Raw genomic sequence first — 25,794 nt, forward strand, 5'->3', positions numbered from 1 at the left:
CAACTCCCCCGGCGTGTCCCCCGATCCCTGGTACCCCCCTTTCTGCTTCCTGTGTCCGTGACGTGCCTCACCCTGGGTGCTGCTTCCAAGTGGGACCATTTGTCCCACGACGGGCTCGTCTCACTGAGCACAGTGAACTCAAGCTTCGCCGGTGCTGTAGTCACACTGTCTCTCCTTGTATGGCTGAGTGGTCTTCCGTGGTTTTACAGACATGCTGCTCGTTTACCCGTGAACGAACACCTGGGCTGCGTCTACGTTTATGATTCCTAAGAATCATGCTGTTAAGAACACAGCTGTACAAATATCTGCGTAAGAGCTGACATTCGAGTCGTTCGGGAGTTGTGGAATTGTCCAATGATATGGTGACTCGACTTCTGTTTTTTGAGGAACTGCCATGCTGTTTTCCACAGTTGGCGACTCCATTTTCTGTCCACTAGCAGGGCACAAACGTTCCATTTCTCCCCATCCTCGCCAACACTAAGTATATTTTTTAAATATTTTATTTATTTATATGAGAGAGAGAGCATGCAAGCAGGGTGAAGAGCAGAGGGAGAAGCAGGCTCCCCGCTGAGCAGGGAGCCTGATGTAGGACTCGATCCCGGGACTCTGGGATCATGACCTGAGCCGAAGGCAGAGGCTTAACTGACTGAGACACCCAGGAGTCCCATCTTCATTGTTTTGTTTTGGTTTTTTTTTTAAGATTTTATTTATTTATTTGACAGAAAGAGAGATCACAAGTAGACAGGCAAGCAGAGAGAGGGGGAAGCAGGCTCCCTGCCAAACCGAGAGCCCCACGCAGGGCTCGATCCCAGGACCCTGAGATCATGACCTGAGTGGAAGGCAGAGGCTTAACCCCCTGAGCCACCCAGGCACCCCCATTTTCACTGTTTTGACAGTAGCCAGCCTAGAGGTGTGAGCTGGCGTGCTTCCAGTGTTTTGCTACGGTAAGAAACGGCTGTGGATCATCTCGTACACACTTTATTTCACGCATGTAAACCCATATCTATGGTTTAATTCCTAAAACTAGAATTGTTGGACCAAAGAGTTTGTGCATTGTTTGCGAAGCTTATAACAGCCTAACCTATACACGAAACCCAGCACCAATCCTGAGTGTTTAGCTTGGCGACTTCTCACAGAGCACTGGGGCTCCAGCAGCCAGGACCTGATCATCAGAGCCCTCCAGCCCGCAGCAGCCCCCTCGTGGCCCACAGAGAGGAGCGGTCATCACCCTGACTTCTGACAGCACAGGTTCACTTTGCCTCGTTTGAACTTTGTGTAAGTGGACACACATGGCACCTACGGTGTTCTGTGTGAGATTCGTCCGCACCGCAGCGGACACACGGTCATTCTCACGGCACTGTTGCATGCAAATACACCGAAATTGCTTATCCCTGCTACCGTTGTTGGGCATTTGGGCCGTTCCCAGTTTGGGGACATTTCCAACAGGGCTGCTATGAACAGTACTTGTGAAGTGCTGTCCATCCACATTCTCCTCCAATATATACTCAAGAATCAAAAGAAGGGACTTGAATAGATATTTGTACATAAACGCTCTTTGCAGCATTTTTGACAACAGCCCTAAGGTGAAAAAGCAACCCCAAGATCCACCAGCTGATGAGTAGATAAAAGGGTACATAAATACGATGGAATGTCGTGCAGCCTTAAGAAGGAAGGAAATTCTGACGTGTGCTGCACGTCATAAGCCTTAAAAATATTATGCTGCATGAAATGCGCCAAACTCAAAAGGACAGATATTGTACGACTCACTTACCTAGAGCAGTCGGATTTAGAGAGGCCGGGACTAGAATGGTGGCTTCCAGGACTCCGGCGGAGGAGGGAATGGGGAACTGCTGTTTAAAGGGGCAGAGCTGCTGTAGAGGAGGGTGAAGAAGTTCTGGAGGCGTTGGCGGCGATGGTTACACGACGGTGTGAATGAACTTGATGCTGTTAAGCTGTACCGTTAGAAATGGTGAAAATGATAAATCTAATATTGTGTGTGTTTTATTACACACAAAAAGAAAAGAAAAGAAAAGAAAATTTGAAGCCACAAATGCAAACCACCGATGTAACTTTAAGTTTTTCTAGCGGACGTGTTTTAAGAGTAAAAAGAAACAAGTATAGTTACCTTGAAAAATTATTTAACCCAATCTATCAAAAATATGATTTCAACGCAGCATCAATATTTTTTTAAAAAGCGATTGAAGAGTTATTTCACTTTTTTTTGCACACTAACAAAATCTGGTGTGTGTTTTATACTTATAGCGTGTCTCAAGCCGGACTAGCCAGCTCTGAGCGCCCCATAACCACAGGTGGCTGGTGGGTATCATGTTGGATACTGCAGGGCTAGTACACGTCTTTATTCATGTCTAAGGCATTCCTGTTGGATGCGTGTGATCTTACTGTCCTTTTCTTTTCTTTTCTTTTCTTTTTTTAAAGATTTTAAAAAATGTATTTGTCAGAGAGAGCGAGCACAATCAGAGGCAGAGGCAGGCAGAGGGAGAAACAGGCTCCCCACAGAGCAAGGAGCCTGGGATCATGACCTGAGCTGAAGGCAGACCCTTCATCAAGGAGCCACACAGGCGCCCTGAACTTGCACTTCTGAGAGATCCTGCCAGGTTGCCTTCCCTAGGTATTAAGCCAAGTTTTATTTTATTTTATTTTTTTTTAAATATTTTATTTATTTATTTGACAGAGAGAGATCACAAGTAAGCAGAGAGGCAGGCAGAGAGAGACAGAAGAGGAAGCAGGCTCCCCACTGAGCAGAGAACCCGACACGGGGCTCAATCCCCAGACCCTGAGATCATTACCTGAGCCGAAGGCAGAGGCTTAACCCACTGAGCCACCCAGGCGCCCCTTAAACTGAGTTTTAATCCCCCTGGCAATGTATGCGGTTGCATTTCTCTCGTCTGCCCACCTGCCAGTTTGATAGATCACAAGAGCCTGCTTGCTGTGGATTTAACTCAGGTTTCTCTGATTAGGAAGGAGCTAAACATCTCTTATTTTATTTTATTATATTAAAAAGCCATGTATTTCCTTTTCTGTGAACCACAGACTCTCCTCATTTGAGGACTGTTTTGTATTCCTCAGGCCCCACCTGAACCTGAAATGCAGGGGGCGCCCGCGGCCAGGTGTTTCAGAATCCTGTTCCTGCAAGAATTCTACCTGCCAGGTCCTGGGACGCCGGGTTTATCTTTGAGGACGTGGCTCCCTCTGCTGGCCGTGGTGAGTTTTGCCGCCTCGGCTTGGACCAGCAGAAGAGGCGGGGCTGCTGGAGCCTGGCTCCATCTCACCATTTACGACCATTTACTGCCCTGTGACCTGGGTGAGCAACCGCACCCCTCTGGGAGCTGCACCTCCTGCGCGTAACATGGAAATCATCTTCCATTTCTCTGATCCCAGGTTTGCTGGGGGGATATTCAAGTGATGAGACATGAAGGAGATTCCCAGGGTGTGTCATGTCCAAGGACTAAATGAAAGGTACTGAGGGGTGGGGGTTGGTAGGTTTTTGCTCCTGGAGGAGCGAGAAAGGGTGACGTGGAGCCCAGTAAAGGAGGCACAGGTGCAGCTGGACATTCATGGGGAACGGCCTGTTTCCTGTTCGGGGGAATGGCCACCTCATTTCAGAGCAAGAGGCTGGGACGAGCCGCCATGCCTGGGACCCTCACATCCGTACCATTCTATACCTAACCTGGACCCCCATCTGTTCCCACACGGGTCTGGGCACACAAGAATGTTGAACAAACCCAAGCTGGGCACCCACCGAGGCATTTGGACGCTCCTAGCCTGGGCCCTCCCTCCCAGGGTCCCTGTAGACAGGATCACCCGAACGGGGTTGGGGGGGTGCCGGGATGGGGGAGGGGGGCACTCCCACGACCACATCGCTTGAGCACCAGCTGTTTGGAGGTGTTGGGAGAGGGCGGTTCCCCCTGAGCCAGTCGGACCCCTGCCACCTCTCCACAGGGCTCTGCCGTCCTATGTGACATTCAACTCCTGTGTAATTGACAATTATACTCAAATCCTCCTTCTGCTCTAAAACTTCCCACAGCGCCCCCACCGCCTGGCAAAGAAATCCAGCTTGTATGCCACTCTGACATTCAAGGCCACTGTAGCCTAAACTTGGTCTCTCTGTGCAGGAAGCCTTTTTGATGATGCTTTCTCCTATGGGCACCGAGGGCTTACCTCCCGGCTCTGCCCCTGTCCTGCGATGTGTCCTCGGTAAGTCATTTTCCCAAGTCTCAGATTATTTTTATCAAGTGGTGACAGTGATTCCCACCTTGAGAGAGTGAGTGCAGGAATTACAGGAGATTAGGTGTCAGAGTGCCCGCACCGGGTAAGCACTGGTGGCAACCATCATTAGCAGCAGCAGGAGCTGCTGACCTCCCCACGCAGGCTCCCCAGGTCCCTGGGGAATCCAGAGGTTTGCGCTCTTTGCCCACTAGAGGGCACCAGAAATCAGGCACTTGTCCAGGGCTCTGACCCTGGCTGAGCAGGCCCCCAGGCTCCCAAGGAGGTAAGAGTGAGGGGTTTCTGGGCTCAGAAGAGACCCCTAAGACCATCTGAGAGCATGGCAATTATCCTGTGCTCCTAAGCCTGGTGCACAAAGATTCCCCAAACCCCAAACTGAGCTTCAGTAAAGTAATGAAGGGCAGCGCAGTCACCATGCCCAAAGCCCTACCATCCTTCCCTGGCTGCATCCCACAGCCCAAGACCGTGTGGGCAAAAGAGCGCCAGCTTCTGAAGCTGACTCTTCACATCTGACTGTGTGCTCTTGGGCAGGTGACTTGCCCTCTCTGAGCCTCAGCTTCATTTTCTGTAAAATGGAAATGTGACAGCAGCCTAGAAGGGAAAGGCCTCTGTGTGCAGAGGGCGGGTCATAATTGCTTCTGTGTCTTTCCATCAAGAACGCTACAGGGTAATCAGCTGTTTTCTGCTGATCACAAATGCGATGGATTGATTACTCCATATGCTTTTAAAGCATTTCCCTGTGAGGCAAGCCTTGTACTGGCCTGATTAGCAAAATGAAATTAATAGTTTTGCTAGGGGTCGTGAGATTCTGGGTGTTAGGTCTCCCCCACCTTGGCCCCTCTGTATTCTCCAAACTCTCTACAATGTTGATGCATTGTCTTCTCAACAGTAGACAAGGGTGAAAAGAAGGAACGGGCACCTGCTATGCACTGGATATTTTTCCTTTATCCTCCCTCCAAATGCATAGGCTCCCTGTGGCCAGGGACTGTCTGCCTTGCTCGCTGCCGTATTCTCTGTGCCTAGCACTGTGTGTGGCGCATAGTAGGTCCTCCAAAAAATATTTTTATAGTGATCAAAAGTGATTTCTGCAGACTTTACAAATGAGGAGCTAAGGTTCAGAGAGGTTTTGTGACTTGTCCTTGATTACCCAACTTGTGGGACGCAGGGCCCATATCCCGAGAAATTTCTTTATACTCAGTGCCTGTCCTTGATCCCCAAACCCCCTTTGCCCCAAACAGCTTATTTTGCAAATTCCTACTTATATAGTATGTGTAGTACTTGTTAAGCCACAATCCTAAGGGGTAGTTTTAGAATTTCCCCCATTTTATAGACAGGAAAATTGAGGACCCCATCAGTCAACTAACTTGCTCAGATCACACAGCCAGTGAATGGCAGAGCCAAGATTCTAAGCCCTGCAGTCTGTCACTAAAATGCTTGCCATTGACAACTATGTGAAGCCACCTCTAGGTGGGACTCCTGCCTTCCTGATTCCTTGGGGGCCCCTGGAGGGCCTGGATTGTGCCTTCTTTTGTGCAGTCCTTGGAGCTCCTGGCACAAGGTGAGGCGTGTTGTCTGTAGGCCCTCAGTTCAGGCCCTCTGGCCGCATTCCTTTCCCCACCCGCCAGGCAGATAAGGTCCTCTGGTTGCTGTAAGCCCATCTAGAAGTTAGTAGGTGGCCCTTGGTTTCTAGTGCAAGGTCATCGCTGCCCTTTGAGCCTGTAGACAGGCTCAAAGCCTATAGCCTATGCTTCACCCCGTCCTGTCTACACCGCTAGCAGCAGCTGGTGCTTTGAGGGTGGAGGGAAAAAAAAAAAAAGACAAGAGTTAGACTTTGACCCCTTTATCTGCACTCCTTTTCCCACTTTAAGACCTGAGTCCAAAAGTGTAGGGCCAGGGTGCATATTTACATATGTGTGCGTGGGGCTCCCGTGGTCACGCCTATGGATAGGAGCCATCCTGCATGTGAGTGCACGTGGGAATCTGGGTGTGGCCCAGGGTGCGGATGATGCCGACCTGGGTGTGAACTTGAGTTTCTGTGCAGCTCTGCACATGTAGGGGTAATGCACAAAGACAGACCTCCAAAGCAGAAGGCTTTGCATCTCCTTGCCCTGCCTCAGCTTCCTCCCGTGTAACGTGGGGACAACAGTGGCACCTCGCTGGTGGGACAGCGCCAGGCATACCATAAGTGCCATAATAGTTACTACTGTATTATCAACCTCCCAAGTTGCTGGAGATTCCAGAAAATAATAGCTTTGAAGGATCTGGCTCAAGAAATATTACACCCATGATCCTCAGCTCAATCTTCTTTCCCTCAGTCTTAGCATTGCACGGGCACTGCAACAGCGTCAAGAGAGGTTTAGAAATAGAGGTGGGGAAGGGTGGGGAATCCGTCACCCAGGGTCCCACCCTCCCCCCTCCCCCCTCCCCCCCTCCCCCCTCCCCCATCCCCGCCTCAACAAGCAGTCTCTGCATCATTGCTGTTCCTTTCCAGACCTTGCCCATCTGTCATCTCGCTTGGGGCTTGGAGCCCACCATGGTGGTCAAAACACATTGGGATGAATTAACCAACATACATTGTTTTCAGCGATGATGACTAAACTGAGTATTTTTGTAATCCTGCCTTTGTTTACTTCTTGCAAGCATTTCCCAGGTGACAACCCGTCTTTATCATTACTGGAGATAATAGAAGAAGATTAGAAACTATCTAATGTCCCCAAACAGGGAAATAACCCTTTTATGGAGAGCCAGCCTAAGGAATGTTATGAAGTCTTAACGGACAGCTCTTTCCATGGAAGATTTTTTTTCCTTTTCAGGGGACAGTTTCGTGTTTCCAAATCAGGAAAGGGATATTCCAAGATTATCTGTCCCTGGCAACGAAGCAGATTCCGTTGAAAAAGATGGAGACATTGGCCATCAGGGAAATGTATGCCCAAAGTCCAGTGAGATCCCACAACACACCCACGAGGATGACTAAAATCAAAAAGACAGACCACGGCAAGTGTTGCTAAGGCTGTGGAGAAATTAGAACCAATTAGAACCTTCATACACTGCTTCTAGGGATGGAAGGTGATGCAGTTGCTTTGGACATCAGTCTGGCCATTCTTTAAAAGGTTAAACATACAGTTACCATATGACCCAGCAATTCCTCTCCTAGGTCTGTGCCCAAGAGAAATGAAAACATGTTCATACATAAATACTCACAGCAGCATTATTCATAAGACCCAAAAGGGGGAAAAAAAAAATCTAAGTGTCTTTCAACTGATGAATGGATGTATGAACCATGGTCTTGCCACACAATGGAATATTGGCCAGTAAAACCAAGGAATGAAGTACGGATTCGTGATACAACACGGACAAACCGTGAAAACACTGTGTTAAGTGAAAGAAGCCAATCACAAAAGACTTAGTAAGATTTCCATTGTGCAGGATTCCATTTATTTGAAATGTCCGGAATAGGCAAGTACATAAAGATGGGAAGTAAACTGGTGTTGCCTGGGGCTGGAGGGGGAGGGAGTTCAGCAAGAGAGCTAGAGGATGACTAACAGTGGGTACCGAGTTTCTCTGGGGGGGGTGGGTGATGAAAAGGTTCCAAAAGTGATTGTGAAAAATACGCCAAAAACCATTGAATTGCACACACTTTAATGAGTACATTGTAAGACATGTGAGTTTTCTCTCTATAAAGCTGTTACAGCTTTTTCAAAAAGGCTGGAGACCCGAGGCCACAATGGAAATATATACTGTCATTTATTGTGAGCCTGGACCATGGGCCGGGTACTTGTTAATATCGCTTAACTTCCACGATAAGCCTGTTGGGTTATCTTCCCTATTATATAGATGCTAAGACAGATTCTCGCCACAGACCTCACCCCTGGTGAGTAGACCCACAAAGGAGAGGGAACTCAAGACCTCCGAGCTTTTCCCTGAAGAATGAGGGAGGTGACCCCCACATCTGGTACCCCAACTTTTAAGACCAGTACCTGGAGTCCTTCTGTTGCCTGCTCGGGAGAGGCCAGGAGCTGGTGCACCGGGCCAGCTGGACAGATAAACGTAGAGCAACAGGACATGGGGGACCCAGGATCGGGGACTCCTCCCTGCCCTTTATCTGACCTGGGCACCAGCGGTCATTCATGGTCTGGGTCCTTTATCACTGCCTCAAGCCTTCTCCGTAGCATCGCCCTGTCCAGGACCCCTCAAGTGGACACCCATCACATCCATCAAAGAGCCCGAGGGGCCCCGGGACAAGTTTGGCAAACAGATCTGTCCACGGGGCAGCCCCCAAGACTTCCCCCCATCTTTCCTGTACAGAGACTGTACGTGCTCATACACGTGCTCATACACGTGCTCAGAGATATAAGGACAAGTGTTTGTCACAACATTTTTTTTTGAAGATCTGTTTATTTGAGAGAGAGAATGCACATGCACACGTATGAGCAGGGGTGGGGACAGAGTGCAGGGGTGGCGGGAGAATCCTCCTACAGACTCCCCGCTGACCGTGGAGCCTGGGGCAGGGCTCCATCCCAGGACCCTGAGATCATGAGCCGAAACCAAGAGCTGGCCACCGAACCAACTGAGCCAGCCAGGCGCCCCATCACAGCATTGTTTGTAGTAAGAGAAAAACCAGAGAGAACCTAAAGGCCCAGCACTCAGGGACTGGTCACTATGCAAGGGGACAGGCAGTGGAGGGATCAGAGGCGGCCCGTGGAGCTCTTGCAGTAGAAGGCTTACGGACATAGAGAACGGCTCACAGTACATTCGGTGAGGGCCGCAGACCCCTGCTAGCCGCCCCCACTGTCCTCCCGCCACCCAGACAGCCCCAGACTGCATCTTACCGCCCAGCCACACTTAACTCCTTGAGGTCCCCAAATGTCCCCCAAGCCCCCGCCACCCTCTCTCTTCTCGGGCGTCCTTGGCACCTGCCTCTCCTTCTGCCTGCAACGTCCCTTCCTGACCCTCCCTTTCATTCTCTTTCCAACTGGCTGACTCTGGTTCAGCCCCGGGTCTCAGCAGAAGCGCCCTCTCCACTCGCCCCATCCCCGCCCCCACTGCCAGAAGTGCTCTTTGGCTCCCCGGCTGGGAAAGGCCCCCTCTGTGCTCCCACAGCCCCAGGGAGGCCCACATCAGCACGTGGTCACACTCTCTGGGACTGTCTGCTTCCGACATTGGAGGCCGGAACATGAGGCTATTGTCTTCCTGGCTATTGTCTTCTTAGTATCTATCTACTCTCAGAGCAGGCACCTTCCAGTGAATTCCTCAGCAACTGGAATAAAAGCCAGACTTGTTTTCATGGTCTGCAAGGCCTCATGTGACCTGGCTAGGGCCCACTTCTTCAACTCGCCTGTAATTCTCACAGCTCTCTGCTTACTGACAGAGACTATGCTCCAACCTGCCAGGAACATGCCTGCCTTAGGACCTTTGCACCTGCTGTTTCCTCTGCGTGGGATCAAGGACCCATGGATGGAGACCTGGTTCTTCACCTCAGGTTGCTCTGGTGAAGGAGGCAGACACATACACTGGCCCCACTCTGGGCCCTGTTCACCTCAACTATAAGATGAAGGTGGCCATCTGCCAGTCTCTCCCTGCTCTGCCTCCTCCCTTGCCGGCCATTAGAGGGTCCTGTGGGGCCAGGGCAGGAAGCATGTTTGGGGAAGCATGCAGGGGCAGAGCAGGTGTAAATAGTTGCTGTAATGGGCTGCGGTGGCAGGTGAGACTCAGCTCCCATCGGGAGCAGGAGGTGTAGGCACAGGAGAGGAAGGCACACAAAGGCAGGCTGGTTCCCACTTTGCCCCAGGCTGCACCTGGCTAGATTCTGCAGGCCCTGCTCTGAGCTCACTGCCTCCCGGTGCAGCCTGGCCTTTAGCAGAGCCCGGCTGAGGCTGGGAGGGGCTGCCCACGGGGTCAGTGTCGGAGCCAGGAAGGCCTGGGTCAGGCGGCGGGGCACCACCAACCCGGGTGCCTTTCCTATTGTGAGTCTCTCTTTGCTACAAACTTCATTTCTCTCCTCCCAGAAGGGACCCCAGGGAACAATAGGATGCCAGAGGCTCCAAAAATCAGTCCTCAGGGGCTCCCCTCTGCTCTTTTGGACCATTCCTGCCCAAACTTCCCCTCCCCACCCCCACCCCCACCCAGTGCTTAAGGGACTGGAGTGTTTATCCTTCATTTCATTCCTGTTTCCCTAGTGGAAAAGAAGATTGTGAGCCTTTGTCTTGCAGATACACTTGCAGTAAATCAAAGCAGTATGTGAGGTCACTAGGAGGTTCTAGGACCGTGTGTGAAGACCGTGGAGCTCCGAGATTGTGACCGCTCTGACTCCGGGAGAAAGGAGACCTAGAAAGGTAGGTAAGATGCGACAGGCACTTTAGAACTAGAATCTAAGCTCATCCTCAGTCCTTCGACGCCGGGATGCTGGTTTTCGTTGAGCGGACGAGGACACAGGCTACGAGAGGCGAAGGGAGTGGCTCGAGGTGCGCTCACAGCCGAGAGCTGAGTCCAAGTCCAGTCACCTGCTGGAGTCGGTGCCCTCCGTTGTGGTGTTCACCGCCTCAGGCTGCATTTTAGCGGCACAGCTGACCAAGGGCTGGGTTACCAGCTCCGTCTCTCAAGGAAGAAAAAAACCTGAGAGAAACTGACAGGTTGTCAATAGCCCACAGCCCCTGGGCCTGCCCACCCGTTGAGGATTAGAAGGAATAACAAGGTCTTTGAAGGTCATCGAACCCCATTTTACAGAGGAGAAAGCAGACTGGAAGAAGGGAAGGAACTTACCCAAGATCACACAGTTGGTGAACTAATACTCCCATACTTTTGTTGGGAAACAAAAGCCAAAGAAAAATTAACTTATTTCCTTACTTCTTACAGCCCACTGACAAGTCCTTGAAACAGGCAGAGTGACATTCTTCTTGGAACTCAGCTGCCTCGACGTTAATATTTTGTTAAGGGCAAGATGCAATCTTAACCTGACCCCCCCCCACACACACACACATATACCCCAGGATCCTGCAAGTCTACGTTAACATATAAAAAGTCCTATGGAAACTTCCTTTATCTCTAACCCCCAAGATGCATGTTGGCAATCATTCTCCAAGCATATGGCCCACTGATATACATCTGAAGGGTCTCATGGCTCAGGTTTTATTAGACAGTAATAAGTGACATTTTCCTAACCATAGCTAGCCCTCTCCAGGTCCTGGAAACCTTGTTTCCAAAATTCCTTAGAGACTTACACTATCCCTAACCCCCTCCCAACTTGCAAGTATAATCAGCCACTCCTCATGACCCAGCACAGCTCTTTCTGCCCACAGGTCCTGTTCTGGGCTTTCATAAAAGCACGTTTCACACTAAAGACATCTCAAGAATTCTTTCTTGGCCATCAGCTTTGAGCCCCAGCGTTTTTCCTACATCAGTTTGATGTCACTGGTGGGGACAGCAGCTCGGTGACCACCGTTCTTCCGCGGGTCAGTGCTCCAGCTCCGTGGGACCCTCTCGCCATCCCACAAGGACCGCACTGGTCTAATCTATTGGTGATATTGTGCTGATAGGACTGGGTGAGCTCAGATGCCTCTTTAAGACACCTGCAGGCTGGAGGTGGGGAGACAGGACCATTGCCAGTCAGGTTCTCCAGAGAAACAGAACCAACAGAAGGTGTGGATGCGTGTGGGCACGTGGGTATGTATGTGTGTGTAGGGCTATGGGTGTGTATATAGAGAGTGGAGAGGAAGGTGGAGGACAGAGACGGGTTTTAAGGGTTGGCTCCTACAGTTATAAGGCAAGTCCATCCACAATCCATTGGACAGGTCAACAGACTGGACACTCAGGATGTCTGTGTTACAGTTGTTTGTTCGTTTTTTAAGATTTTATTTATTTATCTCGGGGGGAGACGTGTAGAGGGGGAGGCAAAGGGAGAGGTAAGGAAGCAGACTCCCCACTGGGCAGGAAGCCTGATGCTGGCCTCCCCTCCATCCCAGGACCCTGAGATCATGACCTCAGCTGAAGGCAGATGCTCAACCCACTGAGTCACCCGGGCGCCCCTGTTTTACAGACTTGCAGCAGAGTTTTTCTCCTCTGCACCCCGGAGCCCCTAATTCTACCCATCTAATGCGACTCACAACATGAGCTCTGAAGTCAAAGAGCCCGATGGCACCACCTTCATGCTCTGTAACCTAGGCTGTTCATTTAGTCTCTTCGAACCGCGGTTTCCTCGTCTGTGAAATGGGTTTCATAATTGTACCTGTTTTGTAGGACTGCCTTCATGATGAGGCATAAACAAACACCCAGCACAGAGCCTCGTACACAGCGGGGCACTTGACTCGTGTTCCCTCTTATCTCATCATCATATGCGTATGAGCGGCTAAGAAACCATTGAGTTAATGGATAAGGAAGACTTTGGAAGTCAAGTTACAAGAGAAATCTTTGAAGGAAGCCAGGTTATCTTGGGCAAGAATAGAACTTGAGCACCGCCCTCAAGTGTCCCGAGAGCTAAAATGAATGGGCAGAAGTAGGTAGCAACCAGGGGGCCCGGGTGGCTCAGTTGTTAACTGTCTGCCTTGGGTTCAGGTCATGATCCCAGGGTCCGGGGATTGAGCCCCACATCGGGCTCACTGCTCCACGGGAAGACTGCTTCTCCCTCTCCCACTCCCCCTGCTTGTATTCCGTCTCTTGCTGTCTCTCTCTCTGTCAAATAAATAAATAAAATCTTAAAAAAAAAAAAAAAAAAGAAAAAGGAAGTAGAGAGCCACCAGTTATTTCTGGGCTTGAAGGAAGATGAGGACCCAAGGAGGAACTGAAGACAGTTAGTGGTTAGGGTGACAGAAGATTGACAGAAGAACTTCCCATAGTTAGGGTTTAGGGGAGGGGATGAGCTCTTCCTTGCAGGAAGTCTGTAGAGATAGTCAAGTGGGCAGCTGTCAGAGAGAGGATTCCTGCACTAGCTGGAGGTTGAAGAAAGACTTATGAGGGTCGTTTCTTTGTCCTTGTTCTTTCTGGATAATGATCCCCAAATTCCTTTCCCTGTTTGGCCATATAGCCAGTGAGAGGTCCAGTAGGATTATGGGAAATAACCTCCTCTCCTTCTCTCCTTGTCCTCTCTCTGCTTCTATTCCTCAAACACAGCCAAGTTCTACCCCACTGCCACTGGGCCTTTGCACATGCCACCTTCTCTCCATAGAATTGCATCCAGATTTTGTAGGCCTAAAACTTATAAAGCTGGGAGACTTTCTTTAAGAAAAAAGAACACAAAGGAGGCCTAGGTGGTTCAGTTGGTCAAGCATCTGCCTTTGGCTCAGGTCATAATCCTAGGGTCCTGAGATGGAGCCCCGCTTCAGGCTTCAGGCTCAGTGGGGAGCTTGCTTCTCCCTCTCCTTCTGCTCCTCCCCACTCTCCACCTGTGTGCTCTCATGCTTTCTCTCTCACTCTCAAATAAATCAATAAAATTTTTTTTTTTAAAAAAAGGAAAACACAAAATCAGATAAAAATGTGAGTATTTTGAATGAGAAACAAAACCACAACATATAAAAAGCAGACAAACACAATACAGTGTCCAGAAAAACAATATTATACTTATATTAACCCCCTTATATGCTTCCATAATACTTTTATTCCTACATTTGGGTCATGTACTTTTGGGATAACCTCTTCACTTGACATTGATTTAGTACTGTCATTTTCTTTAGAGAGAATAAGAAGATATCTCAATTTTCTCCAGCACAGTGGACCCAACACTCCCCCCACCATTGTTAATAGTTTCAAAAGGTTTCTTTCAACTTCATAACTCATTACTGGTAGCGTGAAAGGCTTTAGGATTACTGTCCTATTTAGAAAAACTTCGATCCGGATCGAGGATCTTATATAGACAGTCACAAGACTTTTTATGTTTCCTTGATTTACGAAACTTAAACAGCATTTGAATGGAAGCCTCTACCAACCAGCTTGTTGCCAACATCCTGTTTACATTTTGAGTTTTGTTTTAGATTTTCATCAATGTCGCATTCTGTGACAACTTCCCCTTCGCTAGAGTCCCCCAAATGCCACAGCAGCTCCAGCAGCGTCCAAAGGGAGGGCATGTAGGACAGGGAGGAAGTGGCAGGGGAGAGAGGCAGTGAGAATAGCTTACTTTGGCCCACTCGGACGGCACGTGATCCTGAGTGAGCGTGGCCTCTCCCAAGTCATAGGAGGATGCCCAGCAAGTGAGGGGTTCCAGGGCTTAAGCTCTGTGACTTTCCCAGTAAGCCTGGGAATCCACTGCCCCCTCTCCCTGGCAGGAAATGCCTCTCCCCCCACCATGGGTGCGAGGGCAGCACAGCTGGTCCACCTCCACTCACGCATCACTTCTTCTAGGAGGCCTGCAGAGCCCGTTAGTTGTCCCAGGAGGCGGGAGACCAATCTGTCTGGCTCACTTGGCGCCCTTAGTCTCCTCTGAGCAGTGCCTGGTACACAGCAGAATCCCAGGCCCAGAAGGTGGAAGTGACCTGCCAGGGTCACCCAGAGGGTAACCGCCAGAACCGGGAGTCAGCCTGGGAGGAAGGAGGAAAGGGAGGAACCCCGCTTCCCAGATGAACTGCGGACCTCAGAGAGATACGCTCCTTGCCAGATGCTTTCGGAGCCCTCGCTGGCCGGCTTCCCTTCTTCCTTCCTGCACAGCTGATCAGGAACCCGGAGCGCGGGTCCTCTGAGCCCCTCCACGGAAATCTCCCTCCAGCCGTGCCTGGGAGTGCGGACCTGGGTCTGAACCTCCAGGCCACTCCTTAGCAGCTGCGTAGCCTTGAGCAGTTTGGCCTCACCATTTGGCACCTTGATGTCCTCATCTGTAAAATGGGTTTTATGGCTGCACCTCCTCCCCTGGAGTGAGGGGACTGTAGATAATGTGAACTCAGCAGAAGTGCTCTGGTCCTGGAGCAGCGGCAGCCTGTGCAGCGTTAGCTCTGCGAGGTGAGGCCAAAGCAGGAGCCTTTCCCTCTTCCCTCCTCCCTCCCCCGCCCCCACACCCAGCCCAGTGATCTTCCCTAAGCTTCTGTAGATGCTGCCTTGCTGAGGTCAACCAAGATACCAACCTGCTTGTTATAGCCAAGGGACTCTGGAATCCGCATGCGTTCCTCCATCTACCTCTCCTTTGGAGGGCAAGGGCTGGCTCACCTCCACCAGGGGTCAGGGGAGGGCTAGGATCCTACCCCGCTCCCCGCCCGCCACAGAAGTCAGAAGGCAGCTGCCCCTAGACTGAGCCCTCTCAGTGGGGCCAGACCTCCCTCACCACCTGCCCCCAGCACCCAGCCCGGGGACTGGTCCAGGGCCACACCCTGTCAACGCTGGTTGGGAATTAGGGAGGAGGCTGACACATGGCCTGCCCCCCAAGGCAGTCACCCCTGACTCACCACAGTGGCCACTGGGGACCGTGGGACGCGTGCCTACAGTGTTCCACGGGCCCTGCTCCGCTGTTCGACGGGCTTCTCTTGTTTCCCCACAGCCTTGCAAGACAGGTGCCATTATCCCCATTTCCCAGAGGGGAAGACTGAGGCTCAGCCAGGACAAAGCACTTGCCCGAACCTGTCCCCACAAGGAGCACTAGAGCCCGGAGGGGACTGTCCCCACTGCTCTTCCGGAAATGGAGATGCCTGGCACTTCCCCCTCAGGGAATCATTCTTTTCCATTAAGGAACACTCCTCTGCCAAAATGTACTGCTATGGCAAACCACTCTAACATTTCGCTTTAAAAATTTAATACTATTTTCTACCCAGAGATAAAAACAGCTGTGAGCTCCTCCAGGGAAGGCATGGTTTCCTCTGCCATTCTCAGGTCCTCACTGCCTGTCGTGGGGCCGGCGTGGAGCAGGACTGCAGCGGCCGTTTGAGGCAGGAGGGTGAGAGCCGCCGCCTGGCCCCGCGGAGAATCACGGCTCCGGCTGTAGGAGGAGGCTGCCTCAGCCCCAGGTCACAGGCCTGGGGGACCCCCAGCTCACACGCAGGATTTCTTTATTCTATACGATACCTTTCTGAAGTTCGAATGATTTGCTTATCTGTAAAGGTTAGAAGTTTTCACACAGGATCCCGGTTTCCAGTCTGTGGCCAGAGACGGGCTAGCTTTCACCAAACCCATGTCCTTTTCTTCCAGGCACACAGCCTCCCTTGCAGGTAGTCGGGACCGTGTGACAAGAGTCCGGCCAATGGAAGGTGGGTGGAAGTAATAGGCACCACTTCCTGCCTGGGCCCCCAAACTTCCCTCCCAGCCCTGCACCCTCTCTTTCCTGCCTGCTACCAGAGACAGAAGATCCAGGGGGAGGACCCTGCGTGGGCGGGGGGGGGGGGGGGGCATGGGGAGGACTCCCAGGCCTGAGGAGGGGGTGGGGCAGGGCCCATCCAGGGCTGGCCCATGCTGGACTGCGGTGGGAGCAGGATACAAACCGTTGCAGTGGTAAAGCCCTGAGCTTTGGGCTGCTTGTTATAGCAGCTTTTGCTGACTAATGTGGCTTCCTCTGAAAAGTCAGAGGTGGTGGGGGCAGGGTGCAGCGCTGGGCTTACTTTTCCCGGGGGCAGCGATGAGCTGGAATTTTCTAGCTGTCGCACCCTTCAGCCTGGCTGGGGTTTTTAGCTCCCCTAATCCCTGATCTCAATCTGCCCGACTCAGTATCCAGGGACACTGAGGCACATGGAAGATAAGGGGCCAGCTCAAGGTCACGGTGTATTGGACTGAAGTTCTCCTAGCTAGTACTCCAGGTTTTTCTCAAGATCTTTCTCACTTGTGAGCGGAGAGGAGGTTTGAGTAGAAAGTGAGGAAAAGAGGCAGAGCTTCAGAGTCTAGCACCCTTTTGGGGTGAAGGGAGAGCAAGGTGACCAGGAAGGGAAGGGGCACCCCAGATGGTGAAGGAGGTGGAAAGATGGGGGAACCGTAACTGCTCTATGATGCCAGTTGGCAGAAGGCTTGGAAATGCTCAGCAGGCAAAACTACGCCCCTCCCCAAGGGGCTAGACCTGCGTCTGGTGTGGACGCCTGACCCCAACCCTCCCTTTCTCTGTCCCTCTTGGGAAAGGGCCGATGCCCTTCGTTGCCAAACCTCCACTACAAAGAAGCAGAAGACAGTTTGCCTTTCCAGACAATCCAATCCAGAAAGAAATGATTTACAATCAGGATTTACAATCCTGTGTCGAGGGAGTTGGCGAATGCCAGGAGCGGGATAGGGTGCTCTGTGAGGTCTGGAGAGATGGTCTGGGTGAGCCCCTCCCAGCGGCTCTGCAGGGGTGGGGGAGGAGGGGAGACACTTCCCTGCCCCCTTGCAGCCACTAGAACTCCCTAGTACCCCAGCACCTGCCAAGGCATGCATTTCCTGGAGGGCCCAAGTCCTACCCCATCTGGGGACCTCCCAGAGTCCCCTCTGACACTTGCCTGCCATGAGGTGTTTGTAGACGCCCAGCAGCTGTGGAAGGGCCATGAATCCTTCGGCTTTGCCGTTACCTGCCCAGACCAGACCACGGCCTGGAATCCACGGAAGCTTTGCCAGAAGCTCAGCTTGTTCCTCACTTCCCCACAGCTTATGACCACCCCCACCCCTCAACATGGCCACTGGGCCCAGCGGGCTCCCCAGCTCAGACCAAGAAAGGCACTTGGAGACTTGAATTTGCATCCCACCACCCACCACCAACACCCTACCATCAACCACCACGGATCGCCAAACACCCCACCGCCAACCACCACCAACCACTGCTAATCGCCAAACACTGCGCCACCAACCGCGACCACTACCAACCATCACCATCACCACCAGTAACAACCATCACCACCAACAACAACCAAAAACCCTACCACCAACTACCATCAATCACCGCTAATAACCCAACACCCCGCAGCCAACCACCACCCACTGTCAGCATATTGACAGGAACAGAGAGAAACTACTACATTGAGGATCTGGGTAGAGAAAGAAGGAAAGAGCGTATCCTCTCAGAGCTGCTGTGCAAAGGTCCTACTACGAAGGTTCACAGACCCACGGAGACCTTGGGCACAAAAGCCTGAGTTGTCTTTAAGAAGCAATTATGCGGCACTTACACCAGAGGTGTGTTAAACAATGACCCAGCAAACCCGTACCTGTGTCTACAATGTCTTCCTTGCGCTTGTGAATCCAGGAAATTCTGAATGAAATAATTGAAGATTAGCACCAAAACTCATAGGGTGGAAAAAAATCTAGCCTGAACAGGTATGTAAATATTCACTCATTATGTTCTGCAGGAATATTAATGTGTTTAATTATGGGATGTTAATCCAGACCCCACTGATGTGTTACATGACATATAGTGTGTTCTTTCCTTCTTCCTTTGCCCCCTCCCTACTTCCCTTTTCTTTCTTTCTTTCTTTCTTTCTTTCCTTTCCCTCTCTCCCTCTTGCTCATTCTTTCTTTCCTTCCTTCCTTCCTTCCAGATTTTATTGTTAAGTAATCTCTACCCCCAACATGGGATTTGAATGTAACAATCCTGAGATCAAGTTGAGGTCAAACGTTCCAGTGACTGAGCCAGGCAGGCACCCCTAGTATGTGATTTCTAAAAACCTCAAACTTCCAAAATCCCAAAGCATGTGAAGGCCCTGAGGTATCGGGGTTGAGATAAGAGACTGTGGCCTGTGTACATTCTAGGTGCTATGTATCTATGAACTCGCTTATTCCTCGCAATACCCCTATGGAGGAGAACTCCTTATTACTATTATTCCCATTCTAGAGACGAGGACCCTGAGGCAGGGGGAGGTGAAGTGACTTGCCTCAAAGCTGGTGAGCGTTGGAGCTGGGGCTTGGACGCCAGCATCCTGGCTCCAGAGCCTACTCCCTGGACCATGCCCCCCTCTGCCTGGGGTAGGGCGGTAAACCGCAGCAAGTAAGCGGCCCGCAGGCTGCGTGGGGAGTAGACCCATACTCCAGGTGTACTCCAGGCCGCCAACCATCAGTTTGCCCTGGAACCATCCTGTGTCCCTGGAAAACCCTCAGTCCCACCAAACTGGGATGGTTGGTCACCCTAGTTCTTGGGGACCACGTGTCTCCCCTCTTATAAGTGTCCCAAGCGTCCGATCCACTGAGGGGGATCCCAGGGTCTGAAGATGTGTATGTTCACATAACATGGCTTCTCAACCCAAACCAGGATCTCCTGCAGGCACTTAACCAAGACACTGGGAGAAAACTCTGGAGGAAACGCGGGCTACGTCAGACTCACCGAGAAGCAGGGTGTCTGTCTTCAAGGCTGCCACCCGCCTCGGGGTTTATAAGGACAAGTGTGACTCTATCCGGCCTTCCCCTTAAGCACTGACTTTGGACGCCATTGTAAACACAGTGGGAATATTCCTTTGCAGGGAGATTTACTCTGGTACTTACATTCAGAAATGACTAGCTCTCACCCCTACCTTCTAATTTCAGCTTGTTAAAGCCCACACCTGACTTCTTAGGAAGGAGCCACACGCAGGACTTTTATCCACCTGCCGTAGGCCTGCCCAGTCCTGTCCAAGTGCAAAGTGGAGGGAGGCAAGGCGCCTGCCCTTGACAAGCAGGTCTGGGCTATGGAGGCGGGAGAGAAACACGTGCCTGGCAGAGGGAGACAGAGACAGAGACAGAGAGAGGGAGAGGGAGGAAGAGAGGGAAAGAGAGAGGGGGAAGGAGGGAGGGAAAGAGGGGGAGAGAGAGCAGAAGGAGGGAGAGAGGGAGACAGAACAGAGGGAGAGATCACCCCGCATGCTGGGGTGTCCCTGGTCAAGAATGCAGGCCGGAGGCTCCTGCTGGCTTCCCATGGCAGACTGAACACGTGCATTTACCTCCCCTGTTCTCTGAAATTATAATAAAATGGCATAAAAGCATTTTTTTAAAAAATTTATTTGTTTGACAGACAGAGATCACAAGCAGGCAGAGAGGCAGGCAGAGAGAGAGGGGGAAGCAGACTCCCTGCTGAGCAGAGAGCCCGATGTGGGGCTCAATCCCAGGACCCTGGGATCATGACCAGAGCCCAAGGCAGAGGCTTTAACCCACTGAGCCACCCAGGCGCCCCCCAAAAAGCATTTTTAAAAAATGCACACCTATCCACTGGGAGAAAGAGACCATGTGAGGAGCTAACAGCAGACGAGAGCAGTCAACCAAATTCTAGAAGCTGGAGCAGATGGTGAGTGGGGGCTAACTGAAGAAACCAGAAAGCTGCAACCTGACTGACTGCTCCGGGGAGCCATCAGGACACAGGACGACCGAAGACCGTCCGGTAGGCTCAGGCATGAGGGAGACAAAAAACCTCCACAGACCGAGGTGAGGGGCAGGATGGGAAACAGAAAGGTGGGTGATTATCCGTCGGGAAGACAGCGGGTTTCCGGGGCTCCCTGCCTGGCTGGCACAGGCAGGACAGGACCGTCCCTGCCACCACAGGAGGCTCACCCAGCAGAGAGCCCCGACGCTGCGAATCTGAGGTCGTGTTTGTGCTGGGCTCCGCTCCCGGCCTGGACTCGAGCTGTCCTTGGAAGCTGTAGCTCTCACTGTTATATTCAGCTGGCCTCTTTCGGGCTGGTCCTTTTATTTTCTTTCGGTCAGACAGAGCCTCAAAGATGTAGGAGGAGGGAGAGGTGAAGTGGACCGCAGAGTCTGGCCACCTGAGGACACCCCTCTGCCTATCCGCACGCCCTCCTCACACTTCAGGCTCTTTGATGTGGCTCAAACGGCTCATTGCCTCCCAATATCTACTATCCTCTTCTTGAGTAACCGAACCTCGCTTTTTAGCTAGCTACTTTGTCTCCCGGCTACGGACATTTCTCAGTCTCGTTTTCAGTTAGGTGTGACCATTTGACTATAGGAGTGAAAGGGTTGTGAGGAAATCAGGAATTATCTTTAGAGGAGGAGAGCTCTTCCTCCATTCTGCTCTCTGGGTTGCAGATGTGATGGCCAGTGCTCCAGCAGCCATGGTGGACAATGAGGATAAAGGCCACATGCTAGGGATGGCGGAGCAGAGAGGTGGAAGGTGCTGTCTTCACAGAGTTGCCATACCAGCCTGCACTGCCCACCTTTGGACTTCTTTTACATGACAGGGAAATAAACTTCTCTCTTGTTGTGGCTACTGTTATTTTAGAATTTTCTGTTTTGTGCAACTCATCCTAATTCTGTCTGGTTAAATTGGAGTTGGGGACAGCACCTCCCTTGTCCTCTTTCTTATTCAGAGATCAGAATCAGCAGAGACTTTGGCTGTTATGAAGCCCATAGGGTCAGGGGCAAAATCTGGCCCACTGATATTTTTCTTAGCTCATGCAAAGTTTTTAAAATTAGGAGGTATTTGAATACTTTTTTTTAAAAAAAATCAGTCTTGCTTTTTTCTTTCATTAGTAATATTTTTAGAGCTATACCTCTTGGTTTTAATGAATTAATTTTTAAATTCATTATGGAAGCATCATTGTCACACAATGTTATATTAGTTCTAGAGATACAATGTATTGATTTGACAGTTCTATAAATTACTCAGTGCTCACTATACGTATAATCACCAGCTATCTGAACACAGTTTTTTTTTTTTTTAAAAGATTTTATTTATTTATTTGACAGAGAGAAATCACAAGTAGATGGAGAGGCAGGCAGAGAGAGAGAGAGGGAAGCAGGCTCCCTGCTGAGCAGAGAGCCCGATGCGGGCCTCGATCCCAGGATCCTGAGATCATGACCCGAGCCGAAGGCAGCGGCTTAACCCACTGAGCCACCCAGGCGCCCTGAACACAGTTTTAAACATTAAAATTGTGGTTTCCAGATTTTCTTGAATGACTGGGGGGCCCGATATTCGCTGGATCCACATTCTGGCCCGGCGGCATTTAGATGGGGCATCTGTGGTCTTGTTGCGTGGTCCTTCCATTGCTCTTCCATGAGCTAGGCATGTGTGTGTGTGTGTGCATGTGTGTGTGTGTGTGTGTGTGTGTGTGAGCTCACGATAGCTCATGAGCTAGGTGTATATATAGGTTGTCCTATGAGCTATATTTGTATATGTGTTATCCTACAAGCTAGGTATTATATGGATTGTTCTAGGTGGTAGGTATATATGGGTTATCCTATGAATTAGGGATGTCTATGTGTTATGTTCTGAGCTCGGTATATATTATGTGTCCCTCCACTCACCAGATGAGGAATTTTGAGGCCCAGAGAGCACTGGCCCCAGTCGTGGACCTGGAAGTGGCAGAGCCAAGACTCCGATCTGTCTGCATTCTACGCTTGCTGTGTTGGTTTTTGCGTTGGCAACACTTGACTTTCCAACTTCTTGGTTGACGTTTCATAGGAGACAATAGAGCCAAGGAGGAAGAAATACTTAATGATCCTTGTCATATCATATCAAATGCTGGTTCCTCTGCTACCCCGGGAGTAAACCACCTAGAGAACGGATGTTTTCTGCATGTCCTCAGTGCCTGGCGCAGAGCCAGCCGAGGGAAGGACGTGCTAAACAAGTGAGGTGACCCGCCCTCAGTCACACAGAACCGGATGTGGACCCAGGGCTCCCGCCTGCCTGTCCCGAGCTCTTGTCCCAGACCTGGCTGCTCTCCAGCCTACCCTGCTTTCTCTTGGACACCGACAGAGGTCAAGAGCACAGGCTCTGAGTTTAGCATATTCACAACCAAATTCCTCCTTCACCTCTTACCCCTTGGAGTCTTGATTTCTCCAGCGGTGAATAGGGCTAAGTACAGAACCTACATCATAAGGCCGCTGCGGGGGGTGGGGAATCTCTGGGTGAAATCATCCGCATGTGAGTAAGTGACCAGCACGGAACAGGTGCTCAATAGACCTAGATATTATCGTGACATGAGTTTTGTATGAGTGTGTGGGGTAAGGAGGGGTTTGTCTTGAAATTCTTTTCTTAGGCATCATCTTGCCCTTCCTTCATCTAAGGCAGCCTGAGCCCTGTGCCGGCCTGGACACAAGGTCATGCTCAAGCAAGGGCTTCCCATAGATCCCAGAAGCTTGACAACAGTGACCTCAGTTGCCCACTTACTTTCTATCATTCCACCAACAGATAGCAGTTCCTACTTTCCACCAGACCCTGGGTGAGAGCTGGGGATCCAGGAGAAGTTGATCCTGTCCTGCCTTTGTAGGCTCTCCACCTGGCGGGTAAGGTAAGACAAGGTCACAGGGCTCTCCCACACCCAGCTGATGACAAGTCTTATGTGAAAGGAGCACAAGGCCTAGGGAAGATGCATTCCCACTGCAGTAGCGGCTGCGAACGCTCACCCACATCTGCAGCTCCTTGCCTTCACAGGTGTGCTGCTGGACTACATTTCCCAGGCTCTCCCGCAGTACAGTGTGGCACGTCACCCAGCTGTGGGGATTGAAATGTGGGCTGCAGTGAGGGGTGCCGCTTCGGAGCCCTGCCCCCAAACCCACAACCACTGCTTCATCTCTTTTCCTTATGAATGGCTAGAGCAGGGATGACCCCCAGGACCACCTTGAGACCTGCATATTGAAGATTCAGTCTGAGTCCCAAAAGGAACAGGTAGAGTCCTCACCACTCTTTTTTTTTTTTTTTTAAGATTTTATTTATTTACTTGACAGAGAGAGATCACAAGCAGGCAGAGAGGCAGGCAAAGAGAGAGGGGGAAGCAGGCTCCCCGCTGAGCAGAGAGCCAATGTAGGGCTTGATCCCAGGATCCTGAGATCATGACCTGAGCGGAAGGCAGAGGCTTAACCCCCTAAGCCACCCAGGCACCCCTACACCACTCTTGTTACAGAAGCAAGAACTCTTTTTCTAGCATATTGTATTTGTAACATCCTATGTGGAACAGTGGCTAGGGTTACCCTAGCTGATAATCTACCCTGAAACCCTGGTTTTCTTACGCACGACTCTAACAATTACCTTTACCAATGCTATTGTCTGGCTTAATTCTTTGTGCAACTGGAGATGACACTCTTGCCTGGTGTTATTTCCATTTGGGACATTCTTATTCATTCTCTGTCTTCATGCATTTGTTGTTGACATTGTAGCCTGGAAGTAGATCTTGAGCTAGATTTTTCTCTACCCAGCCCTCTTCCAAGTCTATAGACATTGGCCTACCCTGGATTGTTGTGGAGAGGTTCAAGATCTGTCTGTAGTACCCAGGGTCCTGGCAGGAACCAGGCAAACACTCAGACTGAGCCACTAAGGGGAGTTTAATAAAGAAATTATATTCACTCAGTTATAAGATGAATAAGGTCTGAGGCTCTAATGTATAACAGGATGGTTATGGTTGATAACACTATTGCGTAACTGAGATGTTGAAATGTGCAAAGAGAGTAGAACATAAATGTCCTCACCGCTCCCCACCCCAAAAGCGGGGAATATGTGGTGAGGAATGTGTTAATTAACTTGATGGGGGGGAATCATTTCACATGTATACGTCCATCAAATCATTGCACTGTACACTTTCAATATCTTACAATTTTATTTGTCAATTATACCTTAATAAAGCTGGGGGAAAAAATGATTTACAAAGCTGTGGGTCAGTGAAGCCCTCAGTGCCCAGCCCACATGCCCTCAGCATCACCTCTGCATGGTGTTTTCCTGCTAATACGGGAGTCATGCTCCTGCTCGCTCGCTCTGCTGTAGGGAGCAAGCTTCGCCAGCGCGTTGAGGCAGCCCAGATTGCCCGGAAGCACTTGATGTCCTGGAAGGAGCCCTCCAACAAAGTCAAAGTGCAGTTGGTAGATAAACTTCCCAGCTTCCTCACTTTTCAGCTGGGGTAACTCGGAGAGACACATTCCACACTGTCTCCCAGAGCTCCCCTGAAGGACTGAGCTCTAGGCGCCTTGGGTCCCTAGCCTGCCTGCTCTGGCTCATTTCCTGTCTTACTGGCACTGCCCTTCCAGTGTTTCCCAGGATCTCTTCTCAAATAAACGACCTGCACTTGAATCTTTGTTTCAGGCTCTACTTCCGGGGGAACCCTAACCCAGAGCAGAGTTTATGGAGAGCACTAAGGGATGGTGCAGTAGCCTGAGGCTCGTAACAAAAGGAATCCCTGCCTTTGAAGATGGGCAGGAGGGACCGGTGTGAAATGGACAAGACCACCTGCCAGGAGCTGGGGGCTTGGTGGAGAGACACAGCTGACCCGGTGACTGACTGTACAAGGGGGAAAGGGGACAGAAGGAGTAAACATCCTGACTTCTCCCTCCTCCCACTTTCTGATCTCCTGCTCGTGCTCCCTATCGACCAAACCCAACCAGAATCCAGAGCAAACCCAGCCAGAATCCAGAGGGTAAGAGAGTCTGCTGGTGTTTCCATAGAGGTCAGGCTGCCTGGCACACAGCAGCCTGGAGAAAGGCAGGGGTGCATTTGGAGGGGCAAACAGAAGATGTGCAGCACACAGCCTGATTGTTTCCCTTTGTCTTTAAGCTGCTTGGAAGGCAGACTTTTGGTAGTCCAGAATCTGGGAAAAGGCTTTTCCAGGTGTCAGGATGAAGTAAACTTAGGTGCAGAAACTGGAGGGGTTGGCATGCATACACACCAGCATTCCTGTTACCCTCTGCATAACAATCTGCCCCCAAGACTTGTTGGCTTCAAGTAACAATTTTATTACATACCCCAAATCTGTAGGTCTGGAATCTGAGATGGGGTCAGCTGGGTAATTCTTC

The 25,794-nt window shown here is 50.9% G+C and overlaps 1 long non-coding RNA gene across 1 annotated transcript; it reads right to left on the minus strand.

Annotated features, from left to right (window-relative positions):
• Positions 1-13,698: 13,698 nt before the first annotated feature.
• On the minus strand, positions 13,699-18,578 carry LOC116594925. The gene is made up of 2 exons (XR_004287462.1): positions 15,285-18,578; positions 13,699-15,038 (listed from the first exon to the last, which is right to left on the minus strand). It is a non-coding gene; the product is annotated as an uncharacterized LOC116594925 (long non-coding RNA).
• Between the last annotated feature and the right edge of the window lie 7,216 nt (positions 18,579-25,794).

Source organism: Mustela erminea, chromosome 7 (assembly GCF_009829155.1).
Source record: "Mustela erminea isolate mMusErm1 chromosome 7, mMusErm1.Pri, whole genome shotgun sequence".
NCBI lineage: Eukaryota > Metazoa > Chordata > Mammalia > Carnivora > Mustelidae > Mustela > Mustela erminea.